General features: G+C 41.5%; 1 pseudogene; it reads left to right on the forward strand.

Annotated features, from left to right (window-relative positions):
• Positions 1 to 2,619: 2,619 nt before the first annotated feature.
• Ugt3a2-ps1 (UDP glycosyltransferase 3 family, polypeptide A2, pseudogene 1) lies at positions 2,620 to 15,559 on the forward strand (annotated as a pseudogene).
• The last annotated feature ends 3,187 nt before the right edge of the window (positions 15,560 to 18,746 follow it).

Raw genomic sequence — 18,746 nt, forward strand, 5'->3', positions numbered from 1 at the left:
CCCTGGACTCTGACCTCATAGGTAGCAATGAATATCCTAGTAAGAGCACCAGTGGAAGGGGAAGCCCTGGGTCCTGCTAAGACTGAACCCCCAGTGAACTAGACTGTGGGGGGGAGGGCGGCAATGGGGGGAGGGTTGGGAGGGGAACACCCATAAGGAAGGGGAGGGGGGAGGGGGATGTTTGCCCGGAAACCGGGAAAGGGAATAACACTCGAAATGTATATAAGAAATACTCGTTAATAAAAAACAAGTACTAGTATATAAAAAATAAACTAGGGCCATGCAGAATAATTTTGAATTAAATGAAATGTTTAAGTAAATGTTTACCTCAATACTTTAAATCATTGAGGAAACTCCATAGGAATGAGTAATTCTCAATCCATTCGATGAAGTTACTTTTATTTGGTATTAAGCCTAGAAGAAAACCAGAAAATAACACATTATATAAAACTGACTGTGTGAAGGATTTTCATATAGTATATTTATACAATAAATATAAACTGGTACAACTGATATTCATAATAGTTCAAAGTTGCCACAAATTGCTAGATGTAGAATTGGCATAACAAGTCAGTCTCTTCCTAGCAATATATCTTTTTTTTTGTAAGTCTTTTTTTAAAATTTTTTTTATTAACTTGAGTATTTCTTACTTACATTTCGAGTGTTATTCCCTATCCCGGTTTCCGGGCCAACATCCCCGCTAACCCCTTCCCCTCCCCTTCTTTATGGGTGTTCCCCTCCCCATCCTCCCCCCATTGCCGCCCTCCCCCCAACAATCTAGTTCACTGGGGGTTCAGTCTTAGCAGGACCCAGGGCTTCCCCTTCCACTGGTGCTCTTACTAGGATATTCATTGCTACCTATGAGGTCAGAGTCCCGGGTCAGTCCATGTATAGTCTTTAGGTAGTGGCTTAGTCCCTGGAAGCTCTGGTTGCTTGGCATTGTTGTTCATAAGGGGTCTCGAGCCCCTTCAAGCTCTTCCAGTTCTTTCTCTGATTCCTTCAACGGGGGTCATATTCTCTGTTCAGTGGTTTGCTGCTGGCATTCGCCTCTGTGTTTGCTGTATTCTGGCTGTGTCTCTCAGGAGCGATCTACATCCGGCTCCTGTCCGTCTGCACTTCTTTGCTTCATCCATCTTGTCTAATTGGATGGCTGTATATGTATGGGCCACATGTGGGGCAGGCTCTGAATGGGTGTTCCTTCAGTCTCTGTTTTAATCTTTGCCTCTCTATTCCCTGCCAAGGGTATTCTTGTTCTCCTTTTAAAGAAGGAGTGAAGCATTCACATTTTGATCATCCATCTTGAGTTTCATGTGTTCTATGCATCTAGGGTAATTCAACCTAGCAATATATCTTAAACAATTAAAAAAAAGCAGTTATTCAAGTGAAATCTTATACATATATTCATTTGTATGGTAATTCATAAGAGGTTCAAGGTGAATCAAATCAGATATTGAGCAATGGATAAGGCAACAACAACAACAACAACAACAACAACAACAAAACCAAATTGAGTGATATGTGTTAATATTTTTCTTGCACCAAAAGTATTGTGGTATATAATATAATGTGGATACACTTCAAAGTTGTATTCAAAGTATAGTGGACAACAAAAATGGTATATGATGTATATTACCAGTTGTGTGTAATTTTAATAATATGCACGCATAGAGACAAAATAATCACATTGGTGAATTTAGGGCTGAGGAAATGAAGACATGGAGAATGAATGCTTACTCAATAAGAGGTTTAGAAATCATATAGGACTGGTGGTAACACAATGATTATACTAAATTAATGTATGTTTTTATTTTACAATGCATATATTTTCAATGTACAAGTGTCACTTGAATAAGAACCCCACATTGTGGGCAATATACATCAACACCACACCAATCTGGGGTTAGCCCTGATGATTAGTACGGTAAAGATATTTACCTTTTTCTATGTCATGGCCTCAAACAGTAAAACAGGAGATGAAATATTAAAAAGTCAGTAAAATCAGAATATCATGGAACAATGAAGCAAAATATGTCAGGTGGTACAGTTGACAGGGTCTATCCCATCCTGCTCATAATTCTTATGACACTAAGATCATTTGTGGACTTCCAACTTATACTCAAGGTCAATCGCTCCTTTTATTTTTAATTCAAGAAATCTCACTGCATTGTCAGAAACACTCGCATCTTTTAGTTAGCATGGAAAATCCTCAAATCTCCTTTCCACCCATAACCTTCAATAGAAGAGATGGCGAGTCTGATACTCTAGTTAACATTTCAGTGTAGAAGGACGTCCTCAACCGTCCGAACTCCCAAATTCATGAATATTGTTAGACATAGACATTCAGGATCTTGAACTTTCGCAGGTATGTTTTGTGATAAGAACAACATGTGAGATGAATGATGTTGCTCCAGTCATTCTTAATTATTCAGAACATAGGTTAGGTTGGGGATGGTATCACATAACTTTTACCCCAGGACTTGGGAGGTAGAGGCAGGTAGATATCTCTGAGTTTGAGGCCAGCCAGGGCTACAAATAACAAAATCCAAAAATATATGTTTATGTGAGAATATGTTGGCAAATCTCATAAAATAGCTCCTAATAAATCCAGATACCATAAACATGAACACAGCACACGTGACCCAGCCGCCCAGGGCCTATGAAAGGATGAAGCATGGGTTTATTCAATCCCTGGCCGTCTTTCACATCGTGCTGCCTTGGCTTTTACAAACCACTACCTTTGGCTTTTTCCCTCTGTGATTCTTCCAGGACTTGGAGAATTTTATCACTCAGTTTGGAGACTCAGGTTTTGTCCTTGTGGCCCTGGGCTCCATAGCAACCTTGCACCAGACCAAGGAAATTATTAAGGGATGAACAGTGCTTTTGCTCACCTCCCTCAGGGGGTGCTATGGACATGTAAGGACTCTCATTGGCCTGAAGATGTGAGATTGGCCCCCAATGTCAAAATAGTGGACTGGATTCCTCAGAGTGACCTGTTGGGTAAGGATGACCTGGATCTGCTGTTTTACTCCCATTTGTGTGTTTTGTGGACTCACCCAGTGTCTTGATGGGCACTGATATTGGTAGAGGAAGAGGCTGATCACAAACATAAGTCTCCAGAAGGCAGGAAAGAAGCTGGCTGGAGTTCTCTGGAAATCAGGCTGTCCTTCAGACTGGATATAACCCCAGTTTCTATTTCCTTTTCAACTCAGGAAAGGTCTCAAGTTGCCAAATAAACTTCTTCTTTGAACAGAATCTAAACTGAATATTGTCATTTTAATCTGATCCTAGACATGTGAACTGCAAGGACAGAGTCCAGCTTGTAGGCTTGCAATGTCTGTACGAATACTTGCATGGCATAGGCGGGGCATGAATATGAACGCAAACACGCAGACACAATTTATTTGTTTATTAAGGTTTGAAAAACACAGGGCACAGGTCTTCCTGGTTGCTGCCGCTGCAGAGAGCCCCTGGGCAGCACCCCACGAGCGAACCTGAGCCTCGGGACCACAGGTAAGACCAAATTTTCTGCTGCAAGAAAGCTGCCTGGTGAGCTTGGGACACACGGAAGCAGAATTTCTCTAGGACTGGGCACGTTCTGTGTTTACCGGAAGTCCCACACCCGCGGATCCAGGCCCGCTGCAGCTCTCTGCTCCCAGACCCGGTGAGAGAAAGACCCAACTGCCTGGTCAGGTGGGCACTCCTGAGGCTGCAGAGCTGAAGAGACCACCAACACTGCTCACCCCTGCCCACATCCCTGGCCCAAGAGGAAACTGTATAAGGCCTCTGGGCTCCCGTGGGGGAGGGCCCAGGAGCAGCAGGACACCTGCCTGAGACACTGCCGGAACCTGAAAGAAACAGACCGGATAAACAGTTCTCTGCACCCAAATCCCGTGGGAGGGAGAGCTAAACCTTCAGAGAGGCAGACAAGCCTGGGAAACCAGAAGAGACTGCTCCCTGCACACACATCTCGGACGCCAGAGGAAAAAGCCAAAGACCATCTGGAACCCTGGTGCACTGAAGCTCCCGGAAGGGGCGGCACAGGTCTTCCTGGTTGCTGCCGCTGCAGAGAGCCCCTGGGCAGCACCCCACGAGCGAACTTGAGCCTCGGGACCACAGGTAAGACCAAATTTTCTGCTGCAAGAAAGCTGCCTGGTGCACTCAAGACACAGGCCCACAGGAACAGCTGAAGACCTGTAGAGAGGAAAAACTACACGCCTGAAAGCAGAACACTCTGTCCCCATAATTGACTGAAAGAGAGGAAAACAGGTCTACAGCACTCCTGACACACAGGCTTATAGGACAGCCTAGCCACTGTCAGAAATAGCAGAACAAAGTAACACTAGAGATAATCTGATGGCGAGAGGCAAGCGCAGGAACCCAAGCAACAGAAACCAAGACTACATGCCATCATCGGAGCCCAATTCTCCCACCAAAACAAACATGGAATATCCAAACACACCAGAAAAGCAAGATCTAGTTTCAAAATCATATTTGATCATGATGCTGGAGGACTTCAAGAAAGACATGAACACACTTAGGGAAACACAGGAAAACATTAATAAACAAGTAGAAGCCTACAGAGAGGAATCGCAAAAATCCCTGAAAGAATTCCAGGAAAACACAATCAAACAGTTGAAGGAATTAAAAATGGAAATAGAAGCAATCAAGAAAGAACACATGGAAACAACCCTGGATATAGAAAACCAAAAGAAGAGACAAGGAGCTGTAGATACAAGCTTCACCAACAGAATACAAGAGATGGAAGAGAGAATCTCAGGAGCAGAAGATTCCATAGAAATCATTGACTCAACTGTCAAAGATAATGTAAAGCGGAAAAAGCTACTGGTCCAAAACATACAGGAAATCCAGGACTCAATGAGAAGATCAAACCTAAGGATAATAGGTATAGAAGAGAGTGAAGACTCCCAGCTCAAAGGACCAGTAAATATCTTCAACAAAATCATAGAAGAAAACTTCCCTAACCTAAAAAAAGAGATACCCATAGACATACAAGAAGCCTACAGAACTCCAAATAGATTGGACCAGAAAAGAAACACCTCCTGTCACATAATTGTCAAAACACCAAACGCACAAAATAAAGAAAGAATATTAAAAGCAGTAAGGGATAAAGGTCAAGTAACATATAAAGGGAGACCTATCAGAATCACACCAGACTTCTCGCCAGAAACTATGAAGGCCAGAAGATCCTGGACTGATGTCATACAGACCCTAAGAGAACACAAATGCCAGCCCAGGTTACTGTATCCAGCAAAACTCTCGATTAACATTGATGGAGAAACCAAGATATTCCATGACAAAACCAAATTTACACAATATCTTTCTACAAATCCAGCACTACAAAGGATAATAAATGGTAAAGCCCAACATAAGGAGGCAAGCTATACCCTAGAAGAAGCAAGAAACTAATCGTCTTGGCAACAAAACAAAGAGAAGAAAAGCACACAAACATAACCTCACATCCAAATATGAATATAAAGGGAAACAATAATCACTATTCCTTAATATCTCTCAATATCAATGGCCTCAACTCCCCAATAAAAAGACATAGATTAACAAACTGGATACGCAACGAGGACCCTGCATTCTGCTGCCTACAGGAAACACACCTCAGAGACAAAGACAGACACTACCTCAGAGTGAAAGGCTGGAAAACAACTTTCCAAGCAAATGGTCAGAAGAAGCAAGCTGGAGTAGCCATTCTAATATCAAATAAAATCAATTTCCAACTAAAAGTCATCAAAAAAGATAAGGAAGGACACTTCATATTCATCAAAGGAAAAATCCACCAAGATGAACTCTCAATCCTAAATATCTATGCCCCAAATACAAGGGCACCTACATACGTAAAAGAAACCTTACTAAAGCTCAAAACACACATTACACCTCACACAATAATAGTGGGAGATTTCAACACTCCACTCTCATCAATGGACAGATCATGGAAACAGAAATTAAACAGTGATGTCGACAGACTAAGAGAAGTCATGAGCCAAATGGACTTAAGGGATATTTATAGAACATTCTATCCTAAAGCAAAAGGATATACCTTCTTCTCAGCTCCTCATGGTACTTTCTCCAAAATTGACCATATAATTGGTCAAAAAAACGGGCCTCAACAGGTACAGAAAGATAGAAATAATCCCATGCGTGCTATCGGACCACCACGGCCTAAAACTGGTCTTCAATAACAATAAGGGAAGAATGCCCACATATATGTGGAAATTGAACAATGCTCTACTCAATGATAACCTGGTCAAGGAAGAAATAAAGAAAGAAATTAAAAACTTTTTAGAATTTAATGAAAATGAAGATACAACATACTCAAACTTATGGGACACAATGAAAGCTGTGCTAAGAGGAAAACTCATAGCGCTGAGTGCCTGCAGAAAGAAACAGGAAAGAGCATATGTCAGCAGCTTGACAGCACACCTAAAAGCTCTAGAACAAAAAGAAGCAAATACACCCAGGAGGAGTAGAAGGCAGGAAATAATCAAACTCAGAGCTGAAATCAACCAAGTAGAAACAAAAAGGACCATAGAAAGAATCAACAGAACCAAAAGTTGGTTCTTTGAGAAAATCAACAAGATAGATAAACCCTTAGCCAGACTAACGAGAGGACACAGAGAGTGCGTCCAAATTAACAAAATCAGAAATGAAAAGGGAGACATAACTACAGATTCAGAGGAAATTCAAAAAATCATCAGATCTTACTATAAAAACCTATATTCAACAAAATTTGAAAATCTTCAGGAAATGGACAATTTCCTAGACAGATACCAGGTATCGAAGTTAAATCAGGAACAGATAAAGCAGTTAAACAACCCCATAACTCCTAAGGAAATAGAAGCAGTCATTAAAGGTCTCCCAACCAAAAAGAGCCCAGGTCCAGACGGGTTTAGTGCAGAATTCTATCAAACCTTCATAGAAGACCTCATACCAATACTATCCAAACTATTCCACAAAATTGAAACAGATGGAGCCCTACCGAATTCCTTCTACGAAGCCACAATTACTCTTATACCTAAACCACACAAAGACACAACAAAGAAAGAGAACTTTAGACCAATTTCTTTTATGAATATCGACGCAAAAATACTCAATAAAATTCTGGCAAACCGAATTCAAGAGTCATCAAAACAATCATCCACCATGATCAAGTAGGCTTCATCCCAGGCATGCAGGGATGGTTTAATATACGGAAAACCATCAACGTGATCCATTATATAAACAAACTGAAAGAACAGAACCACATGATCATTTCATTAGATGCTGAGAAAGCATTTGACAAAATTCAATACCCCTTCATGATAAAAGTCCTGGAAAGAATAGGAATTCAAGGCCCATACCTAAACATAGTAAAAGCCATATACAGCAAACCAGTTGCTAACATTAAACTAAATGGAGAGAAACTTGAAGCAATCCCACTAAAATCAGGGACTAGACAAGGCTGCCCACTCTCTCCCTACTTATTCAATATAGTTCTTGAAGTTCTAGCCAGAGCAATCAGACAACAAAAGGAGATCAAAGGGATACAGATCGGAAAAGAAGAGGTCAAAATATCACTATTTGCAGATGACATGATAGTATATTTAAGTGATCCCAAAAGTTCCACCAGAGAACTACTAAAGCTGATAAACAACTTCAGCAAAGTGGCTGGGTATAAAATTAACTCAAATAAATCAGTTGCCTTCCTCTATACAAAAGAGAAACAAGCCGAGAAAGAAATTAGGGAAACGACACCCTTCATAATAGACCCAAATAAGATAAAGTACCTCGGTGTGACTTTAACCAAGCAAGTAAAAGATCTGTACAATAAGAACTTCAAGACACTGAGGAAAGAAATTGAAGAAGACCTCAGAAGATGGAAAGATCTCCCATGCTCATGGATTGGCAGGATTAATATAGTAAAAATGGCCATTTTACCAAAAGTAATCTACAGATTCAATGCAATCCCCATCAAAATACCAATCCAATTCTTCAAAGAGTTAGACAGAACAATTTGCAAATTCATCTGGAATAACAAAAAACCCAGGATAGCTAAAGCTATCCTCAACAATAAAAGGACTTCAGGGGGAATCAGTATCCCTGAACTCAAGCAGTATTACAGAGCAATAGTGATAAAAACTGCATGGTATTGGTATAGAGACAGACAGATAGACCAATGGAATAGAATTGAAGACCCAGAAATGAACCCACACACCTATGGTCACTTGATTTTTGACAAAGGAGCCAAAACCATCCAATGGAAAAGAGATAGCATTTTCAGCAAATGGTGCTGGTTCAACTGGAGCTCAACATGTAGAAGAATGCAGATCGATCCATGCTTATCACCCTGTACAAAGCTTAAGTCCAAGTGGATCAAGGACCTCCACATCAAACCAGACACACTCAAACTAATAGAAGAAAAACTAGGGAAGCATCTGGAACACATGGGCACTGGAAAAATTTCCTGAACAAAACACCAATGGCTTATGCTCTAAGATCAAGAATCGACAAATGGGATCTCATAAAACTGCAAAGCTTCTGTAAGGCAAAGGACACTGTGGTTAGGACAAAACGGCAACCAACAGATTGGGAAAAGATCTTTACCAATCCTACAACAGATAGAGGCCTTATATCCAAAATATACAAAGAACTCAACAAGTTCGACCGCAGGGAAACAAATAACCCTATTAAAAATGGGGTTCAGAATTTGCAAATTCATCTGGAATAACAAAAAACCCAGGATAGCTAAAGCTATCCTCAACAATAAAAGGACTTCAGGGGGAATCACTATCCCTGAACTCAAGCAGTATTACAGAGCAATAGTGATAAAAACTGCATGGTATTGGTACAGAGACAGACAGATAGACCAATGGAATAGAATTGAAGACCCAGAAATGAACCCACACACCTATGGTCACTTGATTTTTGACAAAGGAGCCAAAACCATCCAATGGAAAAAAGATAGCATTTTCAGCAAATGGTGCTGGTTCAACTGGAGGGCAACATGTAGAAGAATGCAGATCGATCCATGCTTATCACCCTGTACAAAGCTTAAGTCCAAGTGGATCAAGGACCTCCACATCAAACCAGACACACTCAAACTAATAGAAGAAAAACTAGGGAAGCATCTGGAACACATGGGCACTGGAAAAAATTTCCTGAACAAAACACCAATGGCTTATGCTCTAAGATCAAGAATTGACAAATGGGATCTCATAAAACTGCAAAGCTTCTGTAAGGCAAAGGACACTGTGGTTAGGACAAAACGGCAACCAACAGATTGGGAAAAGATCTTTACCAATCCTACAACAGATAGAGGCCTTATATCCAAAATATACAAAGAACTCAAGAAGTTAGACCGCAGGGAAACAAATAACCCTATTAAAAAATGGGGTTCAGAGCTAAACAAAGAATTCACAGCTGAGGAATGCCGAATGGCTGAGAAACACCTAAAGAAATGTTCAACATCTTTAGTCATAAGGGAAATGCAAATCAAAACAACCCTGAGATTTCACCTCACACCAGTGCGATTGGCTAAGATCAAAAACTCAGGTGACAGCAGATGCTGGCGAGGTTGTGGAGAAAGAGGAACACTCCTCCATTGTTGGTGGGATTGCAGACTGGTAAAACCATTCTGGAAATCAGTCTGGAGGTTCCTCAGAAAATTGGACATTGAACTGCCTGAGGATCCAGCTATACCTCTCTTGGGCATATACCCAAAAGATGCCTCAACATATAAAAGAGACACGTGCTCCACTATGTTCATCGCAGCCTTATTTATAATAGCCAGAAAATGGAAAGAACCCAGATGCCCTTCAACAGAGGAATGGATACAGAAAATGTGGTACATCTACACAATGGAATACTACTCAGCTATCAAAAACAACGAGTTTATGAAATTCGTAGGCAAATGGTTGGAACTGGAAAATATCATCCTGAGTGAACTAACCCAATCACAGAAAGACATACATGGTATGCACTCACTGATAAGTGGCTATTAGCCCAAATGCTTGAATTACCCTCGATGCCTAGAACAAATGAAACTCAAGACAGATGATCAAAATGTGAATGCTTCACTCCTTCTCTAAAAGGGGAACAAGAATACCCTTGGCAGGGAAGGGAGAGGCAAAGATTAAAACAGAGACTGAAGGAACACCCATTCAGAGCCTGCCCCACATGTGGACCATACATATACAGCCACCCAATTAGACAAGATGGATGAAGCAAAGAAGTGCAGACCGACAGGAGCCGGATGTAGATCGCTCCTGAGAGACACAGCCAGAATACAGCAAATATAGAGGCGAATGCCAGCAGCAAACCACTGAACTGAGAATAGGTCCCCTATTGAAGGAATCAGAGAAAGAACTGGAAGAGCTTGAAGGGGCTCGAGACCCCAAAAGTACAACAATGCCAAGCAACCAGAGCTTCCAGGGACTAAGCCACTACCTAAAGACTATACATGGACTGACCCTGGACTCTGACCCCATAGGTAGCAATGAATATCCTAGTAAGAGCACCAGTGGAAGGGGAAGCCCTGGGTCCTGCTAAGACTGAACCCACAGTGAACTAGTCTATGGGGGGAGGGCGGCAATGGGGGGAGGGTTCGGAGGGGAACACCCATAAGGAAGGGGAAGGGGGAGGGGGATGTTTGCCCGGAAACCGGGAAAGGGAATAACACTCGAAATGTATATAAGAAATACTCAAGTTAATAAAAAAAAAAATACTGTTCAAAAAAAAAAAAAAGAAATACTCAAGTTAATAAAAAAAAAAAAAGAAAAAAAAATGGGGTTCAGAGCTAAACAAAGAATTCACAGCTGAGGAATGCCGAATGGCTGAGAAACACCTAAAGAAATGTTCAACATCTTTAGTCATAAGGGAAATGCAAATCAAAACAACCCTGAGATTTCACCTCACACCAGTGCGATTGGCTAAGCTCAAAAACTCAGGTGACAGCAGATGCTGGCGAGGATGTGGAGAAAGAGGAACACTCCTCCATTGTTGGTGGGATTGCAGACTGGTAAAACCATTCTGGAAATCAGTCTGGAGGTTCCTCAGAAAATTGGACATTGAACTGCCTGAGGATCCAGCTATACCTCTCTTGGGCATATACCCAAAAGATGCCTCAACATATAAAAGAGACACGTGCTCCACTATGTTCATCGCAGCCTTATTTATAATAGCCAGAAACTGGAAAGATCCCAGATGCCCTTCAACAGAGGAATGGATACAGAAAATGTGGTACATCTACACAATGGAATATTACTCAGCTATCAAAAACAACGAGTTTATGAAATTCGTAGGCAAATGGCTGGAACTGGAAAATATCATCCTGAGGGAGCTAACCCAATCACAGAAAGACATACATGGTATGCACTCATTGATAAGTGGCTATTAGCCCAAATGCTTGAATTACCCTAGATCCCTAGAACAAACGAAACTCAAGACGGATGATCAAAATGTGAATGCTTCACTCCTTCTTTAAATGAGGAAAAAGAATACCCTTGGCAGGGAAGGGAGAGGCAAAGATTTAAACAGAGACTGAAGGAACACCCATTCAGAGCCTGCCCCACATGTGGCCCATACATATACAGCCACCCAATTAGACAAGATGGATGAAGTAAAGAAGTGCAGACCGACAGGAGCCGGATGTAGATCGCTCCTGAGAGACACAGCCAGAATACAGCAAATACAGAGGCGAATGCCAGCAGCAAACCACTGAACTGAGAATAGGTCCCCTAATGAAGGAATCAGAGAAAGAACTGGAAAGCTTGAAGGGGCTCGAGACCCCAAAAGTACAACAATGCCAAGCAACCAGAGCTTCCAGGGACTAAGCCACTACCTAAAGACTATACATGGACTGACCCTGGACTCTAACCTTATGGGTAGCAATGAATATCCTAGTAAGAGCACCAGTGGAAGGGGAAGCCCTGGGTCCTGCTAAGACTGAACCCCCACTGAACTAGTCTATGGGGGGAGGGCGGCAATGGGGGGAGGGTTGGGAGGGGAACACCCATAAGGAAGGGGAGGGGTAGGGGGATGTTTGCCCGGAAACCGGGAAAGGGAATAACACTCGAAATGTATATAAGAAATACTCAAGTTAATAAAAAAAATATCAAAAAAAAAAAGAAAAAAAAAAGAAAAACACAAATCTTCTTATTGAAATTTACAGGGTTTGAGGACACAGGAAATTACCTGCACGTCAATTTGAATAACCTCAGATATAATACTGAGACATTGAATCATTAAGCAAGAGAGAGTTCTTTATGTTTCAAATAATTGTTCTTGTTTCTCTATGGATACTGGCCTCTGCCACACTAAATGACTGGATCAGAGTTTCAAAATGAGTTTATGACTGAAAATTAGCTGGAGAATTTTGGACAAAGGTGATTTTTAGTAAAACTGCAGCTACATGACAGTGGGAGGACTGACTTTCCAGGGAACATGAGTAGATTCTACACGAAACACAGTCTGAGATAAATTTTTTATAATCGTGAATAATAAATTAGCTTGCCCTCAGCCTGGAGCAATGGACAAGGCCTGTAAATCCAGAAGTGGATGTCTACCGTGCCCATACTAAAAGCTTCTCTCCAAATAGAGGAAGGAACACACAGAGGATAGAGTTAATGAGAAAGCAGATGTGGAAAGCGAGAGAAAGCATGGGTGAGAAAAATGAAGAAAGCATTAACAGCAGGGAAATGGATTAGTGCAAGGACAGGGGACATGCCTTTTTGTCACTTGCCTCTGTAGCTGTCTCTGACTTCTCTATCCTACATGATTCTGGACTGAAGTCCATTATCTGGACTGAATCTGTGGTGAGTCGAATGAACTTTGCATCCTGGAATATCCCCCTTTGTAATTTATATTTTTCATTTAATTAAAATATAATTGCATTATTTCCCCACCTCTCCTCTTTCATCTACTCTGCCCACATCACCCTTCACCTACCTCCTCCCCAATTCACAGAGCCTTCTCTAATTATTCTGTTACATATGCGTGTGTGTGTGTGTGTGTGTGTGTGTGTGTGTGTGTGTGTGTGAACATATAAATATGACCGTCTGAATCTGGCCAGTGTTGCCTGCATGTATATGTTTTTAATGCTGACCATTTCCTATTGGATAAAACTAATCAGGGGGCTCATTCCTGGGGGATGCTAATTCTCTCTCTCAGCTGTTAACTGTCTGTCACTCTTTATCTGTGGCAAGTCCATGATATCCTATGTATACCGGGATGTCAATTGATGCCATTGTTCAGGTTAGAAAGCTGTGTTGTTGAGATTCTGTGGGTACAATTTCCCTATCATAGTTGCAAGGACTTCCTGACGCTCTGGCTCTTAGGATCTTGCCATTCACATATCTGGGATGTGTCCGGAGGCTTAAGTGCAGGAAATGTGTTGTGGATGTGTCAGTCAGAGCCAGACACCCCACAGTCAGCTGTTCTATACATTTTGACTAGTTGTGGCTTTCTGGAATGGTCCCCGTGTGCTTGCAAGGGAAGATTCTTTGATAAGAAGTGAGATCTCTGCTTTGGAATGCACTAGTTTAGGAAAGAGGCTTTCTTTTCAGTGCATTTTGCATTTCTACTGGTATTTCTTGGCTCTGCTGTTTTACCTGGTATCTGAACCTTTTTATAATGAAATCTTGAACCGTCTTTCTCTTTTGCAACAGCTCATCCTAGAATCCATCTGTTTGTCACCCATGGGGGACTGAACAGTATAAATGAGGCCATCCAGCATGGAGTACCTATGGTGGGGATTACTGTTTTTGGAGACCAACCTGAAAACATGGTCTGAGTAGAAGCAAAGACCATTGGTGTTTCTATTTAGATACAGACACTCAAGGCAGAGATGTTTGTGCTCACAATGAAAGAAGTCATAGAAGACAAGAGGTACGCAGCTCTCTGGGGCTGTAGTTCCTTAGGCTGAATGCAGGTCTAACACAGGGACAGGTATGATCTGTTTTCCAGGGAAACAAGAATTGTGTGGGATGTGTTAAGAGCATGTGGGTGTTCTTGAAGGGCCTGCCCTTCCTTTAGGTGAGGTGCAGAGAATATGCTTCTACCTGCTTTGGTCTGGTGATTGATCTACACAGGATCTTTCAGCTTATTTATGAGATACCTGCAGACTCCTCATTGACTCAAACTGTCTGTCTTGGTTACTAATCTATTGGGAAGAGGTACCATGATCAAAGCAACAAATAAGATGTAATTGGGGGCTTGCTTATGGCTTCAGAGGTTAGTCCATGACCCTCATGGCAGGGGTCTGGGCACAGGCAGCAGGCATGGTACTAGAGCAGTAGCCTAGAATTTACATCCTGGCCTGTAGGTAGGAGCTAGAAAAAGAGCAAGACTAGGCCTTGTGTGGATTTTTGAAACCTCTGGTGACAAACTTCCTCTAACATAGTCATAGCTCTTAATCCTTCCTAAACAGACTACCAACTGGAAAATGAGCATTCAAATATATAAGCCTATGGGGGGGGGTCAGTCTCATTCGAACCACAACAAGGATCTTTGCATATGCTTCATATGGTTGGTCTCCCCTTCTAAGGTTTTGTGATGCTTCTCATAGAACCATCTCTCTAATGTTGTCCTCTTAGGAGACCATGTACTTAGCTATTTTTTCCTACCCTTGAGTTCACCCACAATCCACTACTTTCTTCTTGACATTTGGAAAGATTTGCAACATCTCCAACATGTGTGTCATTATTTTCTGCTCCACACTAGCATCTAGAAAGCATGTACCATGAAGAAGCAGTGTGGATCAATTTCCACTCTGTTCCTAGGGCTCAGGACAAGTCTGTTATAGAGGAACTTTTCCTAAATCTAGCACAAGTGAGACAAGAGCAGGTGACCCACATATCCCCTGTCCATCTAGCACAATGATTTCACAACCAAATGGGAGTAAACACTCGGGTTTCAATGCGTCCTAATCACTTAATCAGATATAGATCCTGTCCCATATGTTCAAATGTTCTTAATGTGAGCATACCTTCAGCACCATAAGTGCAATCCTTCCAGACATTGTCATTTAAAAAAAATTCCCTTCAAGGGTTAATTTTGATCCTCTCTGTATACGGTTTTTGTTTTTATCTTCTTATTAAAAGGTTTAGTTGGAATCAGGTAGATAGTGTCAATGTATGCCAACAATTTTGTTTGACACTGACCTATGGGTATGTCCTTGAAACAAGTATGTGTATGCATGTGTGTGCACAGGTGTGCACTGGGTATATTATCTGGTCTCAAGTAGATTGCACAGCACATTCCCAACATGTTCTCTCTGTATTTGCCCCTAGGTATAAGTCTACAGCAATGGCTGCCAGAGCCATCAGGTGCTCCCACCCTGTGACATCTGGTGGGCTGGATTGACCACATCCTACCAACAGGAGGAGGGGCACACCTAAAACCCCATGCCTTTCAACCACCATGGCACGTTCAGAACCTGCTGGATATCCTATTGTTTCTGTTGGGGTTCACTGCAGGCCCCTTGTGGCTATTTAAGAAAGTGCTGAGCTTGTTGTTCTGGTCCCTGAGTGGGACATGGAAGGAAAATAAGTCATAATGTTAAGTTTGACCTGGGAGGATATTGGGAACTCTGACTCTTTAAGGGATTTTGCCTACCCAACACAAGGAACTTCCGGTTTTCTCTAGCCACCCATGGACCGCCAGTTGTTCTTAGTATTTCTGTTTATTTTATAATACTTATATAATTCATTGACTTTCTGGTGACTCCTCATTATCTGGATCCCCTGCTCTAGTACAAATCTCCCTTTCCCAGCCATTTCTTTCCTTCACTTCTTTCTGCCACTCACTGTGTTATAACAGTTTCATTCCCCGTGAGGTCTCCTTCAATTCTTATTTCTCCGATCATTTGGGATAACCTCCTTCCCTCTGACATATTTGACAAGTTCTTTTTACCCTATACTTTTCTTATCTTGTAACCTCTCCTTATAGTTCAGAATGCCTTCTCTGCTCTATTGTATTGTTCCTGTTAGGTGAGAACAGCCAATCACAGGGCTGAGTCTATAATATAATATAAACCAGTTTGTCTAACAACGGCAACATGTGAATTAGTCTTTTTCTTTTTTCTTGAGAGAAATCAAAGTTAAAGTACATGTGCAATTGAAAACTTGGGAGAAAACATTTTTGGTATGACTCTGACATGGAAGATTTACTTCTTGATGTCTGAGAAGTTAAAATAAGAAAAAGAAACGTCTGGAGGTTCCTCAGAAAATTGGACATTCCACTTCCTGAGGACCCAGCTCTACCTCTCCTGGGCATATTCCCAAAAGATGTTCCAACATACAGCAAACACACATGTTCCACTATGTTCATAGCAGCCTTATTTATAATAGCCAGAAGCTGGAAAGAACCCAGATGCCCTTCAACAGAGCAATGGATACAGAAAATGTGGTACATCTACACAATGGAGTACTACTTAGTTATCAAAAACAATGACTTCATGAAATTCCTAGGCAAATGGAATGAACTAGAAAATATCATCCTGAGTGAGGTAACTCAATCACAGAAAAACACACTTGGTATGCACTCACTGATAAGTGGATATTAGCCCAAAAGCTCAAATTACCCAAGATGCAATCCACAGACGACAGGAAGCTCAAGAAGAAGGATGACCAAAATGCAGATGTTCCCACTCCTTCTTAAAAGGGGAAAAATCCATAGGAGGGGATATGGAAGCAAAGTTTAGAGTAGCAACTGAAAGAATGGCCATTCAGAGCCTGTCCCACATGTGGCCCATATATATACAGCCACCAAAACTAGATAAGATTGATGAAGCTAAAAAATGCATACTGAAAGGGACTAGATATAGACCTCTCCTGAGAGACACATCTAGAGCATGTCCAATATAGAGGTCAATGCTAGCAGCAAACCACTGGACTGAGAACAGGACCCCCTTGGGGGGAATTGGAGAAAGGATTGAAAGAGTTGAAGGAGTTTGCAACCCCATAAGAACAACAGTGCCAACCAACCAGAGCTTCCAGGGACTAAACCACTACCGAAAGACTATACATGGACTGACCCGGAGCTCCAAATGCATATGTAGCAGAGAATAGGCTTGTTGAGGCACCAGTGGAAGGGGAAGCCCTTGGTCCTGTCAAGGTTGGACCCCCAGTGCTGGAGAATATGGGGAGGGGAGGCAGTAAGGGGTATGTATGGGGGGAATACCCATGTTGGGGAGGAGGAGGAGAGGGGATGGGGGCTTATGGACAGGAAACCAGGAAGGGGAATAACATTTACAATGTAAGTAAAGAAATATATTTAATAAAAAATAAAAAATAAAAAAATAAAAATTAAAAATTAAAAAAAAGAAAAAAGAAACTAGAGTTTATCCACTCATTGGAGTAACTGCTATATGTAAAATGGAATAAACCAGAGATTTATAACTTGGCACAGAATGAATTTCAATGTTGTTAACTAAGGAGATACAAAGAGAAGCAATAAATAGAGAATGCCTTATTCTTTTTTCAATATTGTGGGAGTTAAAGCCTGTCAGTTTTATAGGAGTGTTTGCCAATGGGAATTACCAGATGAATCCCAGGATTCAGGACAAAAACAATTTATAAACTTCATCAAAATTCAAGGAGTTTTTTTTTTAAATACCACAAAGAAACAGAACAATAACATTAAGAATAAAGATCTTAAGGAGAGGGAACCCCCAAGTGAGGACCGAGGACACACAAATGTAAGGCTGGTGGGAAAGATAAAGCAAATTTAGGACTTGAGAATGGAAGTCAAAACGGAGATCAAAACACAGAAGAGGGTTCAGAATGAAATGAAGATAGACTGGAAGACACAATAACTCAGCTAGAAAGCTCAAAGAATAAGAGCAGCAGGGTGGAAAAATCAAGCAAAAGGTGAAATATTGGGACTCAAAGCAAAAGATCTAGGGCGAAGAGTATGAATGACTGAAAAAAAATTAGGAAAGGAACACACAGAAAATATGAGGTATAGACAGATAGATCTTCAACAAGACCATAGAAGCAACCTTCTCCAGAATAAGGAAAGACATAGCATACAGATACAAAAAGCACACAGAACACCAAATGAACAAAACCAGAAAAGAAAATCCCCACAGCTTCCCCTAGTTAAAACAACTAAGCATTCAGAACAAAGAAAGAATAATGGAAACATCAAGAGGAAAAAAGTTCGCAGAGAAAAAACAAGCCATCAGAATAACAGCTGACTTCTCAATGGAAACCTGAGAGCAGGAACAGCTTGAGATAATGCATTTCAAATCCTAAAAGACCAGGATGACAACCAAGAGTAATACACCCAGCAAACTTATGTCCCACGTTTGAAGAAGCAAAAGGGCTGTCCATTGACTGAACAGTCTAATAAAATTCACAGACAACAAACAAAAGCTAAAATATTAGAAGCAACATTTCAGGCTGGAGAGAGAAGTGAGTCTAAAGCCTTTGAGTCAAAGGAACACCAAGCACCAACCCAGATAACTGTGCAATGCGCCAGTGCCAGGCCTCAAAGGTATCTAAAGATGTGTGTGTGTGTGTGTGTGTGTGTGTGTGTGTGTGTGTGTGTGTGTGTGTGTGTGAGAGAGAGAGAGAGAGAGAGAGAGAGAGAGAGAGAGAGAGAGAGAGAGAGATCCAGACCCAGACCCAGACCCAGATCCAGACCCAGACCCACACACTTGTCAGAATGGCCCCCCAAGAATCAGAGAAGACAGGAAGAAGAATGACCCTGGTGAAACAGCCTTTGAGGAACTGAACAGG

Source organism: Rattus norvegicus, chromosome 2 (genome assembly GCF_021556685.1).
Source record: "Rattus norvegicus strain SHRSP/BbbUtx chromosome 2, alternate assembly SHRSP_T2T, whole genome shotgun sequence".
Lineage (NCBI taxonomy): Eukaryota > Metazoa > Chordata > Mammalia > Rodentia > Muridae > Rattus > Rattus norvegicus.